Genomic DNA, 26,905 nt, shown 5'->3' with positions numbered 1-26,905 from the left:
AAACACCCACACACTGTCTGTCTCTATTTTTTATCTTGAAAATGAAATGTCAATAAGACATTACTTGCAGTTGTTTTGGGTTTTGGGGTTTTTTTATGTTAGTGGCAGAATGGTACTAAAAGCCATCTCAACTTTTCCTGTAGATACCCATGGTTTCAATAAACGTGTAGCACAGAGTACCAGCCAGAGTCTGACAACCTTTTTTATTCCTTGAATACCTTGAATTTCATTGCACAACCACACCACTGGACAAATTCAGGCTTTTTAGATTGGAATACTGAATTTAACCCTTTTGATCCAGGAAAGACTTGTGTCTGTTTTGGAAAGAATTTATGTTCCAACCTTAGTTTTGAGAAACTGCTGTTGGTTCCAGTGAACTAGAGATTTCAAATCTGGGCCACATTTCTCTGGGTGACTTGTGAGAACTACCAACATATATCCAAACTTTACAGTGTTTATGTAAGAATCATCCATTCAAAAACATTGGCTCCCTGCTATCCACATCTCACTAGTTCAACCTTGCTCTCAAAACACCAAGAGGAAGTGTTTGCAAAGTTCTTCTGCAGGGAGCTCATATTTTTAACAACAACAACAAAAAAAGTTGCTGCTATTAGATGTTTGGTCTTTAAAAAACAAAAAACCCCAACAACACAAACAAACAAACAAAAACAAACAAACAAACAAAAAACCCCAAACAAAACAAAAAAACCAAAAAAAACCCCCCCCAAAAAAAAAGAAAGAAAAATCCCCATACTCTAGGTTTTGAAATACAGAGTTCTTTTAAAATGTCATCAGCTTACCTGTCCAACTGAATCCAGAGGCTCTTCTCCTCTGTAAGAAGTCAGAAAAGGTCAATTGTCTTTGAAGATGCTGGAGGGAAAGTCAAACACATCTGGAATGAAGTCAGCTCTCAAGTGCAGCACTAAACAAAATCATGTGTTGTTATTTCTCAGTGTTTGTCTCTCTACAGTTGCAGGACTCTGGAATCCATTGGAACATGACAATTATTCCTAACCCTGGAGAAACCCAAACAGCCTCAAATCATCCCAGCTCCCAGTGTTACAACACTTTAACTCCTTTAATCAAGACTTCAGTGCCCAAATATCTAAAGAGGCTATTTCTATTTTACTTCTGATTTTTAAGACAGAGGAGAGAACATTCCTCAGCTTCATGCCCTGGGAGGATTTCAGCCCTCCAAAGCTTGTCCATGCTCCTCATGTTTATCTTTATATCTTTAAATGTTTTTCATTCAATTCAAAGAGCATGTATTTGGTCCAGAGGAAGGAACAGAGAAATCTGTTTTCTGTGTATGTTAGGGCTGCCCATTGAGAATAAAACCAAAGGTGTGCCCTTATCAGCCATGTGGAACTCTGGGCACAGCATTCTAGGCAGGAGCAGTGAAGGAGGTACTGCACTAGATTACTCCTTTAGGGCTCCTAGGATGAGTGATGCAGCCCCAGAGTGAATATTCCTGAGTTTCTGATACCTGTCTGGAGCTTAACCTCGATGGCTGAGGTGAGATCCATCCCCTCAGCCATACACAGACACCTCCCAAAAGGGTTTTAATCAATGTGTATACCTCCTGTCTAACCAACACTGGCATGGACAGCTCTCTAAAGCTTATCTCCACCCAGAAGAATTATTTTCTCACTCAAAATAATTGACTTGAAAGCACATATTAGACAAAAACAAGTAATTCTGTAATAATTCCATTTGAAAATATGACAGTTGAACAAAGCATCCCAGACTGCCTAATTACATTTTCCTCCTTCTTTCATGATATTTTCCATCTTACATCTAATTGAAAGTAAGTGGTCTGATCACTTCTGAGCCTGCTGCTCAAAGTTGTATTGATTATCAATAATATTAAGGTTCATTTATTACATTATTTCTAGCACAGGTGCCCAAATTGGAAGGTTATTCTTCTGTAAGCATCTCATCTGCTTGAAATCTTGTTACTTTCCTGAATGAAAAAAAAAGCTTTCCAATTGTACTTTTTCAGTATTTCTCTTTTTACCATATCTTCTTAAATATTAGTTTGTTTCATAATGATCATCTCAAAGTTTTTTTTTTAACCAAAAAAAGCCCACAATAATTTCACAAAAGCATGCAGTAAAACAGTTCAGTGTTATGCTAAGCCACCCAAACTAGCTTAATAAAACTGCTAATGTGACAATTTTACAATGCAAGATGGTTTGTTTCAAGCACAAGGGGGAAAACTTTGTGGTGGTGTGCTCTGTACACTGGACTATAAAGAAGTTTGATGATAGAAATGGATAATCTTAGACTGTAAGGCCTTACAAGTAACTCACAGCTCAGATGACATGATTTCATTTTTTTTCCATGTCAGCTTTTCTTACAGTAAATATTTTTTTCCTTGTAATAACAGATATCTTGCATTGGATGCAACATTTTAAAAAATCACCAAAACTATTACATTTAATTGTTTGGTTGTTTCCTGAGCAAAAGTAGAGTAAGGAACAAGAAAGGTTCCTTTAATGCCACGTATTTTCTATTAACTTTACAAGAGAACAAGCTGTGAACATGCATCAGTGTGGCCATGTGCAGTATTGGGGAAGCACCCAGCCATTGATAAAGAGTGCACTGGGGGTAGGATAAACCTGGGATTTCTTCTGGGCTGTCATTTCCCAAAAATCACAGTTTTCCTCTTGTCAATGACTCCCCCACAAGATAATTATGCCCTTATTGGTGACATATTTAATTTTCTTTGCACCTCTAGTGTGTTCAAATGCAGAATTTCACTGCCTCTCATGTTGGTCAGGGACCTTGAGGGCTTTAGAAAAGACCACAAACTCAAAGTTTCTTTATTCCAGGCTGTCTGTGGTATCCACTCCAAAATTATGCAAGAAATCATATCTACAGATGAGCTGAGAGTCTCACAATTTGATATTTCTCAAGTGTTGCTTTTTTAGGAACAGCAATTTTAGAAAGTGAGCTTTAATAACTTTGATATTTATTTAACATTTGGCTAATAAATAGCAATCTTTTTTCACAGAGATGAAAAATATTTAGAAATAACTCATTGTATTTTTCATACAGAATTAAACTCAGAGTGCCAGACTCCACCATTTCTAATTTTTCTGAAATATGTATTAAGGTTATTCACCTAATTCTACTGCATTGACTAGCATTAAGGGAAAAGTCTCTTTTGAAAAGATTTTTAAAAATTTAATTTTATCAGAATAGCCAAAACACATGTTCTAAATTTATGTATATCTTTCCCTCACGCCACAAAGTGAGAAGATCACTCAAGAAATTACTTTTATACTTACTTAATTTTAAGATTTCATATTTTATTGAAACTTTTAACAGAGTAGCCAATGTAAGATTGGATAGGCACATATTCTGCATAAGATCTCAGGTAGAAAATAGGTATTTATTGGGAATTACAGCAATTGTCAAGTCTCCCAAAGCAGCAGCTCAGCAAAGACATTTCCTTTCTCATTCACATGAGCATCTCATATACCTTACTTATCCCTTAGTTGAGTTCTGCTCTGACACCCCAGGGTAGTTTGGGACAATAATATAATTTCATTTTTTACATGTAAATGGTTCATCAGGACAACTGCATGCTCACACATCTGAAAACCTAGAACTGGTCACTCATTCTGGTCACTCTCAGGGCATTCCCAAGAAAGTCTCAGCTGAGTTAGGGAGTATTTCTTTAGTAATTTTTATATCCCTTTGACTGACAATTATGGTAAAAAATGGGACACTAGCATATATCAGTATATGTCAAAAATGTATTGTAAATGTGCTGTGCTGGCTAAAGGAAGAGTGGCAGTGATAAAATGAGCTGTTTAGGTGGATTGAACTGTAGAAAATAGAATATGGTGACAGCAGAGGAAGTTATGAATGGTCATAAAAAGAAGAATCATTCAGGAAGAGGAGGAAAATTTCAGGACTAACAACTAAATTTTTTTCCCCACCTGATTTCTTATTTTTTTTCTTACACAGGAACATAAAGAATTAAGACCTTAGTACAACTAAAAAGTAGATCTTTGCTATAAATGTTTGATCAACATGCTATAAAATACACAGCTTTTTGGAAGAAGAATGAAGTCTCAAAACAAAAATAATATAGGTTAGCTACAAGAAAACACAGTGAACCTTCTGATAAGGGAAGAGGGAAGTCAGACATTCATGAGAACCATTAACTCCCTGAGTTCCAGTCTTTGGTGACAGTCAGTGTCAGAGCCACGATTTACTTCACCTGCATTTCAGATCTGTAGAATCTTCACATGGATGGTGAAGCTTTCCAGGTCTAGGAATCCAGTGCATTTAAATATCTATTTTCTGGGACTTTGCAAATTTCTGCTACATCAACACATCTCCTACTAATCTCTCTGTTAGCATCAATTTCTACATGATAAAAGTCTGGTGTAAGTTTTACATTTTTCTTTGTCTGAGATGGAGGTAATTCACTTTCTTCTGTGCCAAAATGGTAATCTAAATATTTATCTCAGAGTGATTTACAAAGCATTATTATAGATGCTATTAATGACAATGATTTGTAGTACAGTACTGCTGGTGTGGAGCCCAAAAATTAGGGCTCACTTGTGTTATAACATGCATAAACACAGCTAAAGGAGAGCCCTACTGAAAGAGAAAACATCAGTTTTAAGTCAGTCTTGAGACTCCATTAATGCAGGCAAATGCCCTGAGACTCAGTGATAGGACATATTTTACAAATGAAAAGTATAATTTAAATAATAATGTAACCAAAGGAAAACATTTATTAAATTAATTTAGGCTAAAGTAAGAGCCATGCAAGACTTTTCTCTTTTGCAGCACAAAAAGCTTCTCCCTGTGCCATTTCCATAAGTCTTACTGCAGCATTTTTAATATTATTTTTCATCTTGAGCTTAATTCAAGATGTTTTGTGAAAGCATATTCCTCTAGAAAGGCTGGTTTACATTTTATGCCTTTTATTTTCCCAGGAGAGCTGATCAGCCTCTTTCCCTCCTCCCTGCCTTATTCTTCTCCTCTTCCTTTAATAGCCAAGAAATCTTGGTGCTCAATTGTCAAGAGCATATCTGCTTGGGAGAATGTCTGCCTCCAAGTTCTTAGTTTTTTCTCCTCTGACAGAACCAGTCTTACTAAGAAGGAATTAAGTTTCTCTGGAAACTAGGGGTGTTTTTAAACATCATCAAATTTTAATTAATAGTGCACCACTGCTTTGTAGACAGACACAGTTTTGAGATGAAGATGCAGAGAGCTGCTGATTTCTAAATAGTGGATTGATTTCTTAGAACCTGCTTGTCTCCAGAGTAGCACAAAATGTAACAGAACCTCCACTAAAATCTTTAGCGAGAAATATAAATAACAATATAAACCCTCCAAAACCCTAATAAAAAACTCCTTTACAATAGCAAATCTAAGTATATGCCAGTGATTTCTAACCTTCTAGAGGGAAAAATTAAAATATATTATGGTTTTGATATGCCAATCTTTGATTCATTCACATTTGAATCACATAAATTTAGAATTAATTGCTTATTTTTTACCATAGTATCCTCCTTGTGGATAAAATACAAAAGTTCATTTTAAAAATATTTGTAGTATGGGAACTATAACTGTTCATTACTATGTAGTAAGTTTCCAATCATATTAATTATGTACCCAAGATAATCATATACTTGGTGCAACTTTTTGTTCAGTCAACAATGTCTTCTTGTAAGTAGTGTATGTACTATAAAAACAGGCCCCAAGAGGACTTCTACAAACCCAGTTCCCTGTTTTTTATGGAGATTTATCAATATGAGCCCACTTTAGCTTTAGGCAGAGAACAGAGGGTTTTCTCCCTCTGTGCTGAAAGGGCTTTGGGGTTATAAAGTCAAGCACACACGAGTTAGGAAATTCCATCCCCAAAGTGGCCAGAATAACTCATTTTGACTTTCTTTTGCTTGGGTATCCAGAAACAGCAGTGCTGAGGGCCAGAGGAAAGCCCATGAGGCCAGAGGGAGCCTGGACTCGCTCTAAGGTCTGACCAAGGCAGTAAGTGAAGTCCAAAGAGACCCGGCTCGGGGCTGGCACAGCACACCCAGGGCTTGGCTGCTGCCCAGCCCTTCCCGAGCACGGCTTAACTGAGCACAGAGCTCCTCCTGCCTGAGCCGGGCTGTGCCTCTGGAGCACCATGGGCACAGGCTGCAGCACCGGGACAGCCAGGACACCGGGACAGCGGGACAGGGACACAGCTGGGACACCAGGACAGTCGGGACAGCGGGACAGTGGGACAGGGACACAGTCAGGACACCGGGACAGCGGGGCAGGGACACAGCTGTGACACCGGGGCTCTCCAGGAGGGACTCAGCTGTGACACCGGGGCTGTCCAGGAGTGCGGGGACTCAGCTGTGACACCGGGGCTGTCCAGGAGTGCAGGGACTCAGCTGTGACACCGGGGCTGTCCGGGAGTGCGGGGACTCAGCTGTGACAGCCCCGCTCCGTGCCAGAGCACGGATGTCACAAGAGACTGCTCTTGGCAGAAGCTGCTGCCAGGAAAGGTGGCCAAGGAGTAACCAAGCATGGAAGTGGCTACACTGGGGATGTGAAGTGTGACACAAGACACAGATGAGTGCCAGGATCTTGATCCAGCATCAAAACAACTCAGTGTGCAATATCCTGAAGTTTGTGATCAGATTCCTCATAATTCATGCTTTAACTCTTGCTTTCTACTCCCTTTTCTCCGTTTTCAGCTTCCTGCCTCATTCCATTCCAGTTCCTCTATGCAGCTATTGCCTGTCTGATTCTCTGATCTGTGGCTTCTAGGTACAACTATTCTCTCTCACCAGCTTTTAATTTTACTATCTTCCACATAACCAAGTCTCTTTCTATTATTTTCTCCCACTGACACCTCATTTCACATTACATAAAGCAGGGGAACTGTGTCCTCTCCTCCTGGTGCCTTGAGCTAGAAAAAGTTCTGTGTAGTCTGTTTGAACACTAGTATGCACCAATATTATTTTCCCCACTAGAGTCATAATTCAACAAAATTAAACAATTTTTTCCTCTAATGAAGACAGGAGAAGGTACTTCTTGGCAATCAGAGGAACACTTTAGTTAAGTTTCTAGTGCCTACTTAAATATATAGGTCTGAGCCAGTCTCAATCTATATATCCAAGGAGGAGAAAACATATTTTCTACTAAATTCATTCCCTGAAATAGCTGAATCATTCTGGTTGACACAGAGAAAATACAGCCTTGGGCAGACACCTGACAATGCAATTTTCATACCGAGTGACAAGTTGAAAAAAGGTAAGAAATGCTGATAGCAAGTTCTTGTGATGGGATGCGTGGGACAGAGACACATATGAGCTTTGCTAACAATATTAACAGATTATACCAACAGAATTATTTATTGCAGAGCAGAAGCTTTTTCAAGTATCAGCAACTTACAAAGACTACCTGAGTATCCATCAGACCTAAGACTACAGAGTCAACATAAGCTGAGCCCTAAATCTGTGCCAGCAATTCTCTCCACCATGGCAGCAATAAAACCACAAGGTACTTCTATTTCCCAAGCAAATTACCTTATGATATTTTCCTTATAACTATCAAGTCCTCATTTCAAAATACTACTTAAGGGCAAGTACAGAAGGAAAAACAAAGAAATAAACATATGCTGACTTTGATGCTGTTGTCCCTCCGGTTCCCACTAATATTTTGGAGGAAAACATCTTTGAAAACTAAGCAGAGAGAAAGAGTGGGAGAGGCACACAGCTCATATCCTAAAGGAGCCAGAAGGCACCAGATAAAAGCTGATAAAAAGTGGGTCAGCTAATGATTCACAGCATCCAGTGCTCACAGAACCCTGCTAACAACAGCAGGGAAGATACAAATGCAGAAGATAATGTCAAGTTCTTCAATACAGAGGAAATGGATACAATGGAAATAAGTGACTCTGCCCACATCTGTATATGGAAACTGCAGATGTTGAGAACAGAGCTCCACTGATGATAATATTTATTTAGGTTCACTAGAAACTCAAAAGTGTACATTTGAACACCCATCTTTTCTGCATCCTGGACTGGTAATGTGGGGATCATGAATAATCATATTTTCTCTTAAAGATCTTGTTTTTTTCACCCAACCTTTTTATTTTTTTATTTCTTTTTTCTTGATTCAATCAGAGCAGTCAAACTGGGACAAAACTGTCAAAAGTAAAAAAAAAAAAAATTGGTAGCATCAGCTTTTGCAATAACAAATCTCAGAAAACTGCTGGATTGCTTATCATTCTGATATTATAAACATTCACCCAGTAGTAGGAACAACTTCTTTAAAAGTTAGTCAATGCAGAAAACAAAAGACAAGGAGGAAGGTAACTCATCAGGTAATGCTCCATTTTGTGTTTATGCTTTTGACAAAGTCTTCCACAGGGGAAAAATGCTTGTTTATGAATAAACCTCCTGTAGCCTCATTCAGCACTGAAATCAGTGGATTTAATGGGTCTTAATTTTTATTAAGAAACTTGAGTTACCTCAGAGCAATACACAGCAATTTCAGTGCAGGATTCCAGTGTTCAAAAGTGAAATCTCAACAGCCAAAAAGATGGCCTGAAAGAACAGAATTCCTCAGATTTTCCAGCCAGCACTGCTGACACACAAGCTCATGGAAATTCTTCCCCTTTACTCTTTGTGACTCCATAATAAGCCTGTGACAACTGCAGCAATTGCTTAGAAGCAAAAGGGGAGTAATTTATTTATGTTTGAATGTCTTTTTCCAGGCAGAGCCAGCTCCCTGTGCCCTGCTGGCTCTCCCCAGACCCTGGGCTGGGGTTTCTGCAGCAGCACGGAGGGCACTGCTCCCCTTGTGCAGAAAATTAAGCCAGTGACATTTATTACTGCAGCAGCCCTTCTGTGCCAAATCAGTCACTTTATTTTTGTGACAAGAGTGTATATTTATATGAATTACAACCAGCTCTCAAGGAATAAAGAGGTTTCATCAGAAAACCCGCTACCATTTATTTGAAATTCCAGGATACAAAGCCCTAATCAACTCCGGGTCATAGACTTTGTCTTTTATGAAGCGGCATAAGTTGACATTAGCTGAAAACTTGGCCCATTATCTCTGAGGTCAATGTTCCTAAAATAATTGTCATATTTCAAAAAATGTGAATTTATGGCTAGGTTTTTTTGACAGATTCTGTAAACAAAAATAAAAGCCTTAAATTAGAGCTCAGACCTGGTTTATATAATAAAATACAGGCATGACACTTCTAAAACCTTAAAAAAAGCTGATCTAAAAGGTTGTTATTTTAACAAAATATGTATTAAAAATTTAGTGTTAATGCTGTTGAAATTGTATTCAGAAGATAAAAGGAGTATTTTAAAACCTACATTTTCATTTTTTCTTTTTAAATTATTTACACACAAACAAACAACTTACTTTTTTAAAGGAATAAAAGCCCTGAAAGTAAAAAACATAATTAAAAATTTTGTTCTTTTCATGCAAAAATATTTTAATTGATCCTCCTCAATAGTTAAAATTTATTTGGTAAAAAATATTTTTTAATTGTTCATTTCAATTCAGGACCAAGAATTTAATAAAATTTATTACAAAATAAAAATTTAATTTTGTACCAAGATCTATTTAACTTAAGGTTATTGGGATACTCTTTTGGAATACTTATTCACTGAGGATTCACTGGGTCAGATTGATTCTTATTAATTAATCTCCACTGATTTCACTGTGCAATTTTCAAAGAAGGATTTGATTTTTATTTCATTAAAATGTCTGCATATGCCAGTAATATTTCTCACCACTTAGGTTAAACCAATTTGCTGAAAAATGGCTACCCCAAAAGAGGTGGCCAAACCCCCTAAACTTCTAGCAAAACATTCTTTTTATTACTATGTAAAGATATCTTAATTTGGAATTCTGTATTCAAAGCAAATCACAGTCTAACCTTTGCTTAGTATGTGATTAAAAATGGAATATATTGATACATTTTTTCCAGTACAACTTTATTATTTTTTTAAATTTGTCTCATAGAAATTCCACCTGTAAGAATGTGTTTGATTTCTTCTCGTGACCAGAGATTCTCTTTTCTCCAAGTCCTTCTCAGGCAGCTGAGTGTGAGATCCCTGTGACATGAGGGATAACACTTTCCTGCACATCAGCACAACTTTAGGGCATCACATTTCACTCAGAGATCTGGGAGGCACATCCATCCACGAGCCCCTCAGCAAGTGAGGCTGCTCATCATCCCCTGAGCCCTCCCTGAGCCCGGCTTTGCTGGGCCCTGCTCAGGGCTGGGCTTTGCTGGCAGCTGCCCAGGGGTGGCAGCACAGCCCCTGAGCCCTCCCTGAGCCCGGCTTTGCTGGGCCCTGCTCAGGGCTGGGCTTTGCTGGCAGCTGCACAGGGGTGGCAGCACAGCCCCTGAGCCCTCCCTGAGTCCGGCTTTGCTGGGCCCTGCTCAAGGCTGGGCTTTGCTGGCAGCTGCCCAGGGGTGGCAAGCCCAGCTCCCCTCTGCTGCCAAAGCCAGAGCTGACAGCCCCTGCAGCAGCCAGAGGATGCTGAGGTGTTTAACTCCAGCCCAGCCTGAGAGAGGGCACTGCTTTCACCAGGGTGGGAGTGCTGACAGACATGTTACATGGATATCAGTGTCTGGCCAAGGAGCATTCCAAAAGCCAGGAGCTTTTAGCAATTAACCTGCTGGAAAAGGCTCAGCAATTGCTGTGGCCATTTCATATCGAGTTTGTCATCCCGTGGCAGTTCATTAGCTGGGCTAATTGTGCTGTGTCAGCTCAGGCAGGTGGCCAAGTCACCTTTCCTGCCTCCCCTCACAGACAGCAGCCTCTGCTCTGAGGGATGGGTGCTGCAGATGGGGAGAAAGCAAATGCTCAGCAAAGCACCATGGCCTGTCCCCTCCCTCCCTCTCTCCAAGTCCATAAGGATAAATCATTGCTTCTTGCACACTTCAAGAGCTTATTCCCTTACACTCAACAGGCAAAGGTGATAGTGCTGTTTTCTGCATGCTCAAGAAACATTAGCAGCTTTGTAATGATCCTTCTTAACATAAAGAAATAAAAAACACGTTCCTGCTAGTCCAAGCACACAATAAGAAATCCAAATTTAAATTTGATTTACAAGTGAACAGATAAAATAGATGGTGCATAAGCATGCACAGCTCCCCACTATTATTCAGGTGTTTCATTGAGACTATAGTGAATTTCTTTGAACTGGATATTTCTGTTGCATTAAATCCCTGATCTGAACTATTAATTGTGTTAATTTAAGAGCTGTTTATAGATACAGAGAAATCTTATGAAAAATCTCTCTTCATTTGATGGTTTATTTCTTCAGGAATACAACCTCTGAAAATCAGACTGATAATTATATACATCTGCTGGTTTTACTGTGTTTGCTGCTGTAGCACTATCAAACAGAAATATAATGCTATGAAGTACTTTACAGTTCCTTTACAGAAATATGGATTCTTTCATGCCTTTGTGGGGCAGATGACACTTCAATTTCAATCCAGTGTAAACATTTGACAAATTGTTGATTACCCAGACTGAAATTCCCATAATCATGTCACATCATCTTAATTTGTGCTTCATAGTTGAAAAGAAAAACAACAAAAATATGTATTTTACATGTGTGGTTTTTTACTGATACTATGTGTTCATCACAAGCCTTTGCTTTATAAAAGAGGACAGAAGCAGAACTGAAAAGAATGACCAACTATCTAAGTCACACATGTTCAACACCATCTTTCCATGCCTCTACTTCTACAACCTGAAATTCCATTCAGTGGAAGAAACAACAGAGTAGCAAGAAAGATAAGACTCCTGAGCAGGACTGAGTCTCAGGATCAAAGTAAAAACATAGGTTGAATGCACAAAATGTGCCAGTCTGCATCTGTTTGGGAAGCAAAGAAAAATTAACATCCAACAGCACTACTCCAGAAAAAGTACTGATACTTATGATCCTGCTAGTTTCATCTTTAAAATGAAACAATAGTTATTGTGTCAGACAGCAAAAAGATGAAAAAGCCCTGCAGAAAGAGATATAGAAATAGGAAATAATAAGACAGCATTGAAATACTTGAAAATGTATTCCTTTGCAGTTTAAAACTGGTTCATCCACAAGAAGGCAGATGCTAAATACTGTTTGTGCTTTAAAAAATCAAATTTGCAGTTTTCACTAAACTTTTGCAGCATATAGCAAGGAAAAAAAGCTCTGGTCTTCTATGGATGTACCTTAGAGCTATTGCAGAATGATTAATAGATAATATTAGCACAGTTATTGGCCTAGATCTACAAAACACTATGCAATTCCTAATATGTGATAAGTGCAACCAGTTTATGCTACATTCAAATACACTCAGAGAAGCACAGAGTTCTCAGCATCTTATTGGAAAAATCATGCAAGTGTTACAGAAATGAGTCCAGAAAATTGGATAGTAAAACAGGTGATTCTGGTTGAACTATGTCAAAAATTGTCTGCAAAATAGGATGTAGAACCTACCTGTGCAGGTGACCTGCAGCTATAGAAGACCTAAAATATATCCATTATTCATTTAATTCAGCATACTAATAAAGGAATTTAGAGATTTCAGGTATAAAACATAAACTAGGAATTACCAGTCGGATGGATGGGCAGAGTCCAATAACATGAAGTTTAATAAATCCAAGTGCTGAGTCCTGCACTTTGGCCACAATAACCCCCTGTAGCATTATGGGCTGGGATGGTGTGGCTGGAGAGTGCCCAGGCAGAGAGGGACCTGGGGGTGCTGAAGAGGAGCCAGCAGTGCCCTGGTGGCCAAGAGGCCAATGGCCCTGGCCTGGATCAGGAATGGTGTGGCCAGCAGCAGCAGGGAGCTCGTTCTGCCCCTGTACTCAGCACTGAGTCTGCACCTTGAGAGCTGTGCCCAGTTCTGGCCCCTCAGTTCAGAAGGATGTTGAGATGCTTGAACATGTCCAGAAAAGGCAAAAATGATGGTGAAGGGCCTGGAACACAAACCCTGTGAGGAACAACTTAGGGAGCTGGGGTTGTTTAGCCTGGAGGAGACCCAGAGCTGACCTTATCAATCTCTACAACTTCCTGAAAGGGGGTTGTGCTCAGGTGGGGTTGGTCTCTTTCTTCAGGCACCAACTGACAGAACCAGAGGACACAGCCTTAAGCTGTGTCAAGGAAAACATAGGTTGGATATTAGGAAAAGGTTTTTTACAGGGAGGGTGGTAAAGTATTGAAATGGTCTGCCCAGGGAGGTGGTGGAGTCACCATCCCTGGATGTTTCTTAAAAAAGACTGGATGTGGCACTCAGTGCCATGGTCTAGTTGAGGTGTTGGGCTGGGTTGGACTCGATGATCTTGGGGGTCTTTTCCACCCTTGTGTGATTCTGTGGTTCTGTAATTATGCACTCTGCACTTTGGAGAAGAGAGGATTTATTTGCTTTGTTTTTAACAGAGCCAACAGAAAGCATGGCACTATTACATTAACAATCAGTAAGGATGCAGGTTTCCTTTCTCTTTATTCAAAGTCAGTGCTCTAACATTCAATTTTATATACACTTTTAACCTTTAAACTTTTCAACAAAAACACAAGCTAACTGAAAATATAATGTCCTTATTAGAAGGAGCAGGTCTACATCCCATTTCCTTGATCAAAGGTGTCAAAAACATCATCTCTCTTTCCCCATCCTGAACTACTGACAGGCAGAAACTGGAAGCAAAGAATCACTCTATGCCCAATATATTTATAATATTCCTTGTTTTGCTGTCCTTGCCTGGAGCTGTAGGAAGAATTTTGGACAAGATGGACCTCAGTGCTGGACTAATGGAGCAGTTCTTAAGGGTCACACTTCTGCATTTATATGATGAAAGCATCAGATGAAAGTCACCCTCCTGTCTGCCTTCCTTAGACACACACTCAAAAAGGTGTGGGGCAGAGGGGGGTGATTAATGAATAAATATCTAATTCTATAACCCAAATATTCAGGCACATCCAGCAGAAGTATCTCAAGAATTGTTGCCATTAACACAAATTCCTTAATTGGAATGTCTATCCAGAATGCAGATGACAGTTTTCAGTGGGAAATTTGCTTGTGATTGAATCAGCTGTGAATGCTGCTGTCCTGACACTCAGGCCAAGCTCTGCTGGGAGAGAGAGCTGGGCTTGCTGCCATTTTAAAAGTCTAAAGAAAGTCACAAGAAGTCACAAGAAGTGTCAGAATTTTAGAGGGTTTATGCATTTACCTCCAAAAATACTATGTAGAAATCAAATACATACAACCTGTGATTCCCCTGATTCACAAACTACTTGGGAGTTAGATCATTAAATAATTACTTGTCAAGAGATTAAACAAATGGGATTTGCAGAACCAAGTACTGAGCTATACTTTTCCCCATGCATCAAACCATTAAACCATCATCACATATGTTGACTTTTCAGGTATAAATGGAAATAAGATATCCCAACAAATGCAAACACGAATTGTCTTTACAGAACATGATTAGTCTCCACCCTAATTGCAGAACAAAAGGGATTAAATAAGCCCTGGAGCTTCTCCCAGTTGTTACAGAGGGGGAAAAAATTCCCCAGTTCTTTTCTCTTGCCACTTGGAACTTTGAATGTTGCATATTCTGGAGAGCTGTAAGGTAGTATGAGCAGGAGTAACTCCTAACTTAGGCTTTGGGGGCTTCAGCAATGGACAACAGACATACACTGTCATGTGTTCATCACAGAGGAATTGGTCAAATGACCTTTAAAGGTCCCCTCTAACCAAAACTAGTCTTTAATTCCATGATTCCTTTTATTATCAAAGCTTTTCCAGCCAGCATTATGGACTAAAGCAGTCTGTGCAGTCCTTGGAGAAAGCAGAAGGTTCCTCATTTTACCCAGGTCTCAACATGGATGTACTTGGCAATTAGATATAATTTTGTGTATTGAAGTCCAAAGCATTAAGCCATTTTTATTCTTGTTCTTTCCGTTTTTTATTTTGTAATTGCGAGACCAGCCAGAATTCACAAACTGTTTTTATAAGAACAGCTTTCCACAATGGCAACTCTGTTGGTGCTGCTGCATCAAAGAACCACACACCTCCCCTGAGTTCTGGACTCCTGAGTGCTGGGGGAAAGCACAATGCCTGAGATCAGGAAGGTATTGCTTCCAGCTGAGCACTTTGGGATGAGGCTACCCCTGAAATCAGCACAGTGATGACCTAAAATTGCCTGGCTTCATCTTCTGGTCCCTCATGCAGTCCATCCCTTTCATTCTTTACAGTATGAGCTCCTTAAACTATTTAGAGACATATGGCTTCAGCTCCTATTCATATTTTCACAGTCAGTCACTTTTCATTCTGGTAACCTTGCCAAAGGCAGATTTTGTCAGGTGAAGTAATTTCCATCACATTAGAGAGATTATCTTAGCTGATGTGAGCTGTACACAAGAGGCTCAAACAAGCACTGGTAGGCTTGTCTGACAAATGTAGGCTTAAATTCTTTCCTTCAGCTGGGTACAGAATCAAGAGACTGCCAACTACTCACAGAACATGCAATGAGGCAATCAATTAAATCAAACACAGCTTGAGGCAGAATAAAGACACTGAAAGGTTAATATTTATATTTTTTTTGTTATCTGATGTATAAATCAATCTCAGTTAAATTTCTGAGAGGGAAGTTTTTTCTTTAAGGGCTTATAAAAGGTGTTGTATAACTGACTTGTTTCAGTGGCAATGATGTCACAGCAGACACAGCCTCTCTCATTCAAAAATCAAACACTCTCTTGGACAACACCTCTGAAGTCAATGTCACTAAACAGCAAGAAAGCAAGGCTAAAAAACCCACTGCTGCCTTCACTTAATCTCTTCCAGCCTCCTCCTAGTCTTCAAAATATCAAAGAATAGAAGGATACAATATGTGACTTTAGTGTCACTCCATCTTTCAGCTAAAACAATGTGAATCAGGACATTTATTTTGAAAGCATCAATCCTAGACTGTGCCAGTATGTTCTGTCTATTGATCTCATTTGAAAACATTAAGTGTTCTAAAGTATTCTGACATCAGTAATAAAAATGGGCAATAATATATAAACTACTAAAAGACCCTTCCCATTCAGTCTTGATTTTACTGGAATTTCAACCTAATATCCAGTTGCAATTAAATCTTGCTCATTTTACAACCCTGGCTGTCAAAACATGCTAAATTTACCATTTCATAAGGTTCTGAAAGTAATCCAGGTGAGACTCAGTAGTCAAATTGGTTTTGCATGTGATTTTATGTTCATGCAATCTCCAAACTCATCAGAACTCAGCATCCTTGAAATTCATTGTGCTGAAATGAAAGTTAGGGGGAATTCAGAATCACCTTAGAGTTTTGTACAGCTCTCTCCTTTGCTCCTATTTTTTTATAGACCCAAGTAAGCTACAATTTTCAATGTTTCAAAATTCTTTAGCCGAAATTACAAAAAGAAAACAAAAGAAAGAGTGGATAATTTTTTGCTTTGGTTTGCTTGTGTTCATCTGTGATTCTTTCAGCTTGGACAAGTGATATATGAGGAAGCCATTCAAATATTCCCTAGTTCCTAGATAGTGCTGTACGAGGCTTATGGGTTTAAGAACTGAATTTAACAAAACACACGTGACAATTTTCTGTGGGTAGCTGACTCCTATCAGCTTCTTCTATCAGTTCCAATATTACCATGTGGTGACCAGGTGGAAAAATTGGTTGGCACCACAGGGAGACAGCCAAAGGCTGAACTTTGGCATGTGTGTCTTGCTTTTTGTCACTAGTGGCATTGTCCAGCTGGCACAGGAGACTCCGTCAGCTGGACACTCACCTGGGGTCAGTATTATGCTCTGAAATCTGATGTTTCTTCCATTCCTATCATTGCAATCACACCTCCCTACTCAAGCACTCTATGGATCTGATGCCTGGAAATTAAGCTGTTCATCCTAAATATTTCCATATCTAAGGCATCCTTTTGCACTGTTCTAGAGAGTCATCTTGACATTAGCCACAATCCCAAGGAAAAAGCTGTCTGACCAGGTACATGGAATGATAAAAGGAAAAGGCTACTTCTACTTTCTTAACTTCCTCAAACTGAGGTAGGAGTGACAAGTAGGGCACTTTGCTTTGGGAAATTTGGTAATTAAATGTCTCTGAACAAAAAAAATTGAAACCCGTATTTGGAAAACCTTGTTGTGGCCCACTGTAAAGCTGTTCATAAAAGTCCTTCTTTGGCACAAAAAAGGGACTTTATTTATTTAAATTTCGTACTCTTTTTAAAAATTCCCTTTCATATCCTAAGATAGCTACTGCATAGTTATGATTTTGCTTTGCTAAATCCACCAGCACCCGGAGGGGGCAGCTGTGCCACAATCAACTCAACAAAACAATATGCTGTGGACATATATTTTTGTGGTTTCATGGTACTTCAGCTTTTATCTTCCATCTCATTTTCATTTTTCCATTTAATTTTATGAATTCAAAGCCACTGATGCAACTACTTAATTCTTTACTATGCATCTATTCCATAGGGATTGGTGGGGCATATAAGCAATTAGCTGTGCTGCTTATGAGTGGTTATTTCTTATTTGGAAGAGGTTTCTAGCCACAATTTATTCCAAGCCATTTGTCATACACTTGCACTCATGATTATGTAATTGCAGTATGATAATGCATTCTTGTTCTATAGACCAACAATGTTTCCCAGCATTTGCTCCTAAATCATGCTTATGACCATCACTAAAAGGGAAACAGTATTTTAAATGAGAAAATCTACTATTCTTTAATTGCTGCAACTATGATAATTATATTAAATGTGTCTAAAGGAAGGAAAAAAAAAGTGTTTGGGAGGTAAATATGTTGTCATATTTCCAGCAGTTTTACTCCAGGAATGGGTTAATGCTTTGATTCATATCTTATACATTTTGGAATCCAGATCTTTGGCCAGATTTGCATTTCTGTAAAACAGATCCAAACATAAACAGGATGAATATGCTTCAAATGGAAGGAGAAGGCATTTTAAGTAGCTCTGAATCCCTTTATTTTTCTTTCCTTACTGGCATGCCACCTTCTCAGTCTTAATCTCTGACCAGTGCACAGTTGTTTCCTCTGGCAGTGGTTGTAGCTGTTGGGAATTCAGGCTCTGACCCTCCAGAGAATTACATGTATTTAAATGGCAGGATAAGGTGGTCTACAAAGTTAAACTTTGCAGGCAGTTTCAGGCTTGGGATGCAAACCCTTATGGCAAATACTCAACCTGTCCAGCAGTGTTTGCTTCAGTGATTTATTCTCTTGGCAGAGCATCCTGCCATGTCCACCAACCCTCCACCTTCTGCCTTCCACCCCACAGCCACAATCACCACTGCAGCTCCAAGGGCAGAGGGCTGCTTTTCCTTCAGCATCCTGCTAGGGCTGATATGGAAAGGAGGAGGCTGAGTGAGGAAATTGGCCCTCACTTTCCATAAGTCAAGGAAGAGGGCTCAAGAACAGCCAGATCTCTATTCATCACAGAAATTCACATTACAAATCTGCAGCACCACAGAAAACCAGAAGAGAACTGGTTTGTATAATGCCCATGGGTAGGGGAAAGGCTTTTATTTCCCAGTATCCTCTCCTTCCATAATATAGCACACAGCTGAGATAGAACAACTGATCATTTTAGGGCAAACTGAATTTTCTTCTGTGTTTCTGCTAAAAAACAGTTAGGAAGTGGCATCCCTGCTTATGTACTGATAATTCAGGAACCCCTTTGAGTCCTACAAGCAGGGCCTGAATCAGGTTGGAGACTTGTGTTGCTTGTAAAGTCTGGGGATTGCCACCAAAGCTGGAACACATTGGGAATTACAGTGATCATGCCCCAGGGAGAGGCATCTCATGGGGAGTGCTCAGAATGCCTCTTCCACGTGGCTGATCCACCCATGGGCCCTCTACAATCATGCTGATTTTTTATGTACAATTTGGCTTTTTCATTGTGGAATATAAAGATGTCCAGGCTCCAAGAACATGTATTCATACATGAAGGACATTTGCTGCTTAATATGAATTAGCACAAGTGCTGGGGATTGACTACTGCATTAAAACAGCCCATGAGGATGTGACCTTGTGAGGACAGCAGTCAGTTCTGAAAGGAAGGCTCCTGGAGATATTTTTTTACTTGAACTTCACTGCAGTTTTGCTTTTCCTCTCCCCCACCAATGTACCCAACCAAGTCTTAGTGATTACAATACATTCTCCCATTTTGCTCTAAAGAATTTTTTCTATCTTAACCTTAGCTGGAACTATTCCTCCTCCTTCCCCCAACTTTTATTCCTAATTTAATTTTCACACTTGGGTGATCTCCCTGTGCATTTGTATATTACCAAGAATTTCCCAACTATTCTCACATGAACTGGTTTTATTACATTTTTGCATCTTTTAATATATTTTTTTAAAGCACATACAGCTGCAGCATAGGAAAGGGACTATAAAGCCTGTAAACTGCAATTTAAATTTAGAATGAAAGGTTTTCAGTCCTTTTCAGATGCATACTGTGGGGTTTTGCCTTATAGCAAGCCCATCAATTAACTTTTTCATTTTTCATCTGCTCCCTGCTCCTGGGCACTTCCCACACGAGCAGCTCAGAGATGATCCCCCCAGCAATGCCCACCAGGCTGTGGAACAAATCTTGACTCATGACTGGGGTTCACCAACTGCACTTTTCTTCCCACACTTGTTCTTCCTGTGCTTTTATTGAGAAATTATTTTTTAGTTATTCCTCCTAAATTTGAACATGTAGGATATGTTTGAAATGCCTGTATGCCATGGTGGGAAAGGATGCAGAAGTGCAATCTGTGCATCTGGGACTCCCCCTGGACCCCAATTCCTCTCCTGCCCCTCACCCATTCCTTGAGGTAACAAGTGCTGCTGACATATGTTCCCCTACCCCCATTAAAAAGGGCATATATTGCGTTTCTAGGGATCCAGCTCTTTCTTGTTATTTGCCTCAACAAAATTGCAAAGAGTCGGGCTGGATCTTATTTAAATCTTATCTTTCACAACAGCCTGAGTGATTACTTAATTGTTTGCACCTGTTATTTAAGAGTTCCTGTCTCATTCTGTTAATTAGCTATATTTAAAGCTCCATGGAGTAAGTGGTTTCTTTTTTCCAAGGGATTTAAAGCGTTTGTCCAATAAACAGTTCAAATAATTTCACTCCCTGTTTCCAAAGGTGGTGAAAAATGTTTGATTTTACCTTCTTCTAAGACTTATGTGTTCCTAACATTTTGTGGTGGGCATGAAAACCCCTTATTTTACTCAAGTGTTGTTGGAATCATTAATTTTCTCTGTTTACACAATTTTTTAAAAGGTTAATAATTATATGTATTGTGCTGCCCTTCAGATTTATATCAGACCCTGAGTTCCTAACATTAAATGGCAGCTGCTGACCTTTAGTTTGATGGACAAATCTGAAGACTTGAGAAATTCTGGTACAACTTATTTTTGTTTGAGATGAGAGAGTCTCAGCTTCAGTATGCAAACTCCATTTTGAGCTTACATCTTCACTGTCTTCTACCTTTCTACCTCATGCTGAACAATAGAATATCTTTCCATTTTTATTATAGCTTATTTCAGGGCTAAGACTGCCAAAAAAGAGCCAAGGGTAAAACATATTTAAATTCTGATCTTTTAGAAGAGGGACTTAAACACAACTGGCTTCACGGGAAATGTAGCTACAGTGAGGCTGGTCTCTGAATCTCTTCATAAAATGAGGTTTACAAAAGGCAGGTTTCTCAGCCTTTTCATGCCAGAAGACCAGAACAGGGGAGAGTAGAAATTTGACTGCAAAAGAAACCGTATCAGAAGAAGGAAAGGAAAAAAACCTCAGCTCATATTAAAAGATGCTACAGGAAAAAAAGAAAAAAAAAAAAAAGAAAGCACTTTGTTTTGTCTGACTTTTTTTAGCTATAGCAAAGAATAAATCAGCTTTTGAAACCTTTACAAAGCCAATATGCCTATGATTTCCCATGTTGCATCCTTAATGAAAAGCAGTACATAGAACAGATTGCTCAAACAATTGCAGCTTTAGCAAAAGCATTATGATTCCTGATTTCATCACTGCTCAGGAAAATAGTTAAGTACATACATAAGCCCCATAGCACCTTTTAATTGGGGTCTAATTCAACTCCTTGACTAAGTGCTATTTTGAAAGAAGGATTCTAGGGGAAGAACTAAGGTTCTGGAAACAACAATGGTCTAAAAATTAGTATTCTGCCCACTAAGCACATTGAGCAAACCTTTGTTCTAGCAGTGAGCAGCATTTATAATGTTTGTTAGGAAATATATCACACCTTAAATCCTTTTAATAATAAATCCAAATAGAGATATTGTCATGACAGATTACCTCTGCCCTCCTAATCCTCACAGAACATTCTCTGAACCCTGAATATATGCAAATAATTCACAGAAGTGTCAACAGACAGTAGAAGACACACGACATTTTTATGGCATACTACAAATAGCAGCTTATGGCAACATGTAAGTGCAGAAATATTCAAAACCTTTGGAGTGAATGACATCTCTTAAATTTGTATGTTTTTCTCCACCCTTGAATCCCAAACCTGTGGCTATGTGAGAGGAATTTGGGATGGGATTATTAAGTAAAGCATTGGTGTAGTGCAGTGGTTGAGGAGACTTCAGATACTGTGGCATTTAATCTCTTTCTGGAAAATATTTAACAAATGCAGCAGATTGCTTCCCTGTGAATGGAAAACAAAGATTTATTTCTTCCATGGTATTGGTAGGTGAGCAGAATAGCTTTGAAAACCTTTTTATGAAATGGGCCTGCAAGCTCTGTACATGCATAGATGCCATCACAATAATTCCTTTCATATTTAATAAACCCTCTAATCATGGGTGGTTAAAAGCATTTTTAATGGTTTCCAGGATCCACTTTAAAGAACACAATTAAAATTACACATTTTGAAGTTGTTGCTCTTCTACCTTCTATTAATGTGTGCCATTTCCTTGCTGTGTCTTAAAAAATGCAATAAAAAAAACTGTAAACCCTTTAAGAGTTGTTCTTCACAACATAAAATGCAGAAATTGAGATATGAGACTGGTGTCCAAAACTCATGACTTTCCTCTTGTTCAGGACAAGTGGCAACACTAACCAGTAATAAAAAGAAAGAAAATATAAAGACTGAAGAAAACGGAAATATGCCATTCTAGATGGCAAGTGATACACCTATCAAATTTTAAAGCATCTTAAAACAGTTTCCATGGGAACAGAAATTTGGCATAGTTATGAAAACTATTGGGAGGCAGCTTCTACCAGGCCAGATGGATAATACATAGCAAGGGAATCTCAGAAGGGAAGAAGGCTGTACAGTCCTTAAACATTGATAATGGGTCCAAATGGGCCTGAGCACAGGGCACACCTCCAAAAAAATGTCATCACCACTGCCAGTGGTGACAGCACTGTCAAAAGCAAGTGCAGCCACTCCTGATTAGCTGGAATAGGATGGGCTGCATGCACCTTTCAGCTGGGATGTTTTGGGTATGGGGGAGAAAAAAAAGGGAGGGAGGGTCTGTGGCCAGCAAATATGGCATTAATGCTAAATTGTTTAAAGGGGAGAAAATAGTTGAAATATTTGGCTCCCAAACACATGCAGCTAGTAATTCCAAAGAGGTTCCTGGATGATTCCAGCCTGAAAAACTGAATTTTCCATTAAGAATTTTTAGGGTAGTAAACAAGTAGGGAAAGTTTCCAGGAGGGTGCAACTTCTATAAAGAACTACTGTGATCCCACAGTGCAAATCAAAAACCTATTCCCTAAAACCTATTGCAGCAGATAGCTGAAACCAAAACATCTTTTGTCCATTATCAGCTTATTAATTTCATTTCTCCATCCTGAATATCTCTTGAATTCTACACTCTTTGAGCACCTTGTGATGGCTAACACTCAGCTGAAGATTTTGTCTGAAATCTTTTCCAGCCCACACCAGAGAGCTCATCATTAGTGCCTCATCTACTGCATGTTAAAGCTAGCAGCAATGGAAATACAATTTAAATTGTAACAACAACAGAAAACACCATGACTATGCCAGAGGATGATTTCTTCCTGATTACAATAGTAATCACCTCTGGAAGTTATATGAAGATTTATGACATGCTTAGTTTGTAGATAGCAATTATAAGACCCAGAGACTTGGGGTTCCCAAGCCTGATGGAAAAAGCCATATATCCTGATTCTCTGATGCTCAGTCACACTCACTCTTATGGATGGGAAATAAGACAAAACAAATCTCAATATTTGTTGCAGGTCTGTTCCACATTTATGTAACAGATGTAAAGAGGCAATGATGTTCAATTAGATAATAATAAAAAGTTACTGGAAACATTTGAAAAAATCTGTAGATTCATGATGCTATATTTGACACTGTAATTATGGTAATAGTCAAAATATTGCAAGTTCAAGCAGTGTAAAAAGTTGTGCTAAGTCAAGTATCTCTTTTGGAAGAACCAACACCAAAAATCCTGCACAATATCAAACATTTAAACAAGGTTCTAACACAGCACATACCTATATAACATTATGTGGCTTCTGAATAAGCATTATATCACATCCAGAACAAAAATTACAAGAATGAGGATTGCACTACATCAAACATTAACTTTGATCCAAACAGAACCTGAAAATTTCATTAAAGTCCCTTGTGCTTCCTTCATCCCAGCAGCACCTGAGGGATGACCCTCACTACCTGCAAGAGCCTTTTGCCCATATATCTGACTACCAGGACTATAAAGGTTCCCTTTTGAGTTCTAGAAGTCTTGTATCCATCATCAACATTTCATAATGAAAATTCAGTTCAAGCCTTAGTCATAATGAGGGTACTATCTCTCCGTAGTGTTGTCATTTATTTTGACTGACATTTCATTTAGGATTCAAACTAGCAGCTGCTTGTCATGTCAGATAATTGTATTTTTTTTCAGCCACCTGAGCACAATTATCTCAGGGAAAAAAAAATCCAAAACAATATAAAAGTCCAAAAGCCATCAACATTCCATGTGTCCCAGAAAAACAGCATAGGGCATGCAAACACGGGTTATGTTATATCACAAATGCCTTTATTTATTATGCATAAAGCAGTCTGGACTCTTGTCAGATTACATAAAATTAGACCTTGATGAATCAAATCTACTTGGGGCATGTCAGAAATCAGGCAGGCAATTTTATATTCAGCTTTTTGTTTATGATCCATATGAAAAAAATAAGAAAAAGAGGTGTGGATCAATATGGTCCTTCATAATATATCTGATATTCTAATCCAAATTACTCCCAGATGAGGAATAATTCAATTTGTGAGGACTGGACTCTTGGCTAATGACATTTCTACTACTCTTAAAAAAAAGGGCAGCTATTCTTAGCCCTAAATCAAAAGGTCTCCTCAGCCAACTGGAAAAAGTTTCCTTTTCTTTATGTTTCATGACAGTTTAGGCTGGTTGCTCCATTTCATTAATTTGATAAATAACTACTGAAAATTTTGGCATTTTTTCCAAAGCAAGGAAATAATACAGGCCAGACACATGGAAAAGGACCATTGTCTGTAATCAGCTGATCCAATACCTTCCATTTTAGGACATTTCCTGTTTAAAGAAAATCCATAGTCTGGATCTGGAAACTGTGAACTTTTCAGTGAAAATTCAATCAAAGAAATAGACAAATCTTCTCTCCAAAACATGACATCCTACCTTGGGCTGCATACAGGCATTGCTCAGGATCCTGAATTCAAAATCCTCTCTTCAGAATAATAATAATCTTCCTAAAACTGCTCTTTGTTTGCTTGTTTATTTTTAAGAAGCAGAAGGATTAGTCCTTTTATTCTCAAGCAGAGATAGAATCAGTAGCATGCCTGTCACTGTCTTCCATGATGCATCTTTCTGGATAGAACACCAAGCCAGAAGGTGGGAATTGAGGCCTCTTTTCCTCCTCAGCTTGCAGGAATCTCTATCTTCCTCTCTTCAGTGCCCAAAGAATACCCTAATCATCCCATCTGCACATGGATGCAGCAAGACAGCTCTGTTTGAGCAGTTCATGGCTACCATCTGCTGAAAAGAAATGCTGTCCCATTTGCTCCTCCAGCCATGACCTCTTCTTGTCTGGGTTCACTTCCACAGCTCCCACGGCTCTGCAGAACTGTAAAAAGGAGGGGAGGAAGAGAAATGAACCACAAGATTCTCCACTCCTTCTTTAGGGAAAAAAGGAAAAAATAAATAAATAAAAAGGAGATCCAACATACATGGACAAAGCATGTGTTGATGTGTTGGGTATAAGCCAGAAGTTTGTTTCAAATTTGGGCTTCACCAAGGATATGTGGTCCCTTGGCTGTTTCACAGAACTCCTGCTGAAATCTTAAACGATAGCTGGAATGTGAGTGCAGAGCAAATTTTCAAAATAACACTGTCCTGTAGTTATGTCAGGTGAAACTAAGTGTCTGCCATCAGTTTGAAATGGAGATCAGGTTCCTGACTCTCACAGGCAGTTTAAAAATCTTTTCCCAATATGATCTATAGCACCAGCTCAAAAACCCAAACTGGAGATATAATTAGTTTTGGGTGACACATGCTCCATTACAAACACTTTCAGAAAAACAAAATGTGATACAACCTTTCAAGGTAACACAAAGGAAATGTTTTGCTATCACTTCTTAAAGAATGCTGTAAAAAATTATGATCTCAGCTGGCTTATATTAGCAGAAGCAAAGGCAAGGCAGTTATGCTGATTGACAGCACCTGAGCACCATATCTTGGATATTAAAATTTAGTGGTAGTGGTTAGACAGATAAAAATAAAGGGAAAAAAAACCCAATAAAATATGTATTTTCAAAACATAACAAATTGACATTAGAATATAATTTATTTTGTGCATGTCCTGCACATTGTGGTTATAAACCAGGTTAAGTGTGTGCATTATACAGAGCTAGATGTGTGGAAAACCCCAAAGGCATGTTTGGGAAGGACTTGAAGGTTTCTTTTTAAGTTATCCTTAGGTTTTGAAGAATCTGCATTTTTATTTTCTTGTGTCCTTTTTCAGTAGAATCATGTATAAATGCCACCAGGTTACCAGACCATATTACTTTGTCTTTCTGATAATGAAACTACAGTATGCTGGGAAATACCCAATAACAGATTAGCTCTTAGGGTTAGTGATTATACCACTAGCAAAATACCTCCCTACATATCAATTAAAGACATTGAAAAATTCTCTACATAATGTGTTACTGAATGCAATATCCTGTGTTCTTTACAGCCTTCAAACACAACCACCCAGGCAGGAATCATATGTTTTCAGATAATCACTGCAGAAAATTCTAAAGAGCCCCTGATGCTTTTTTGGCTATACTGGCAGCTACAAACCTCTGAAAAAAACCTGATGACAGCCAGAGGGAGGGAGGGAGGGAGGGAGGGAGGGAGGGAGGGAGGGAGGAAGGAAGGAAGGAAGGAAGGAAGGAAGGAAGGAAGGAAGGAAGGAAGGAAGGAAGGAAGGAAGGAAGGAAGGAAGGAAGGAAGGAAGGAAGGAAGGAAGGAAGGAAGGAAGGAAGGAAGGAAGGAAGGAAGGAAGGAAGGAAGGAAGGAAGGAAGGAAGGAAGGAAGGAAGGAAGGAAGGAAGGAAGGAAGGAAGGAAGGAAGGAAGGAAGGAAGGAAGGAAGGAAGGAAGGAAGGAAGGAAGGAAGGAAGGAAGGAAGGAAGGAAGGAAGGAAGGAAGGAAGGAAGGAAGGAAGGAAGGAAGGAAGGAAGGAAGGAAGGAAGGAAGGAAGGAAGGAAGGAAGGAAGGAAGGAAGGAAGGAAGGAAGGAAGGAAGGAAGGAAGGAAGGAAGGAAGGAAGGAAGGAAGAAGGAAGGAAGGAAGGAAGGAAGGAAGGAAGGAAGGAAGGAAGGAAGGAAGGAAGGAAGGAA

This window comes from Erithacus rubecula (genome assembly GCF_903797595.1).
Source record: "Erithacus rubecula genome assembly, chromosome: 15".
NCBI lineage: Eukaryota > Metazoa > Chordata > Aves > Passeriformes > Muscicapidae > Erithacus > Erithacus rubecula.
This window is presented reverse-complemented; position numbering follows the sequence as displayed.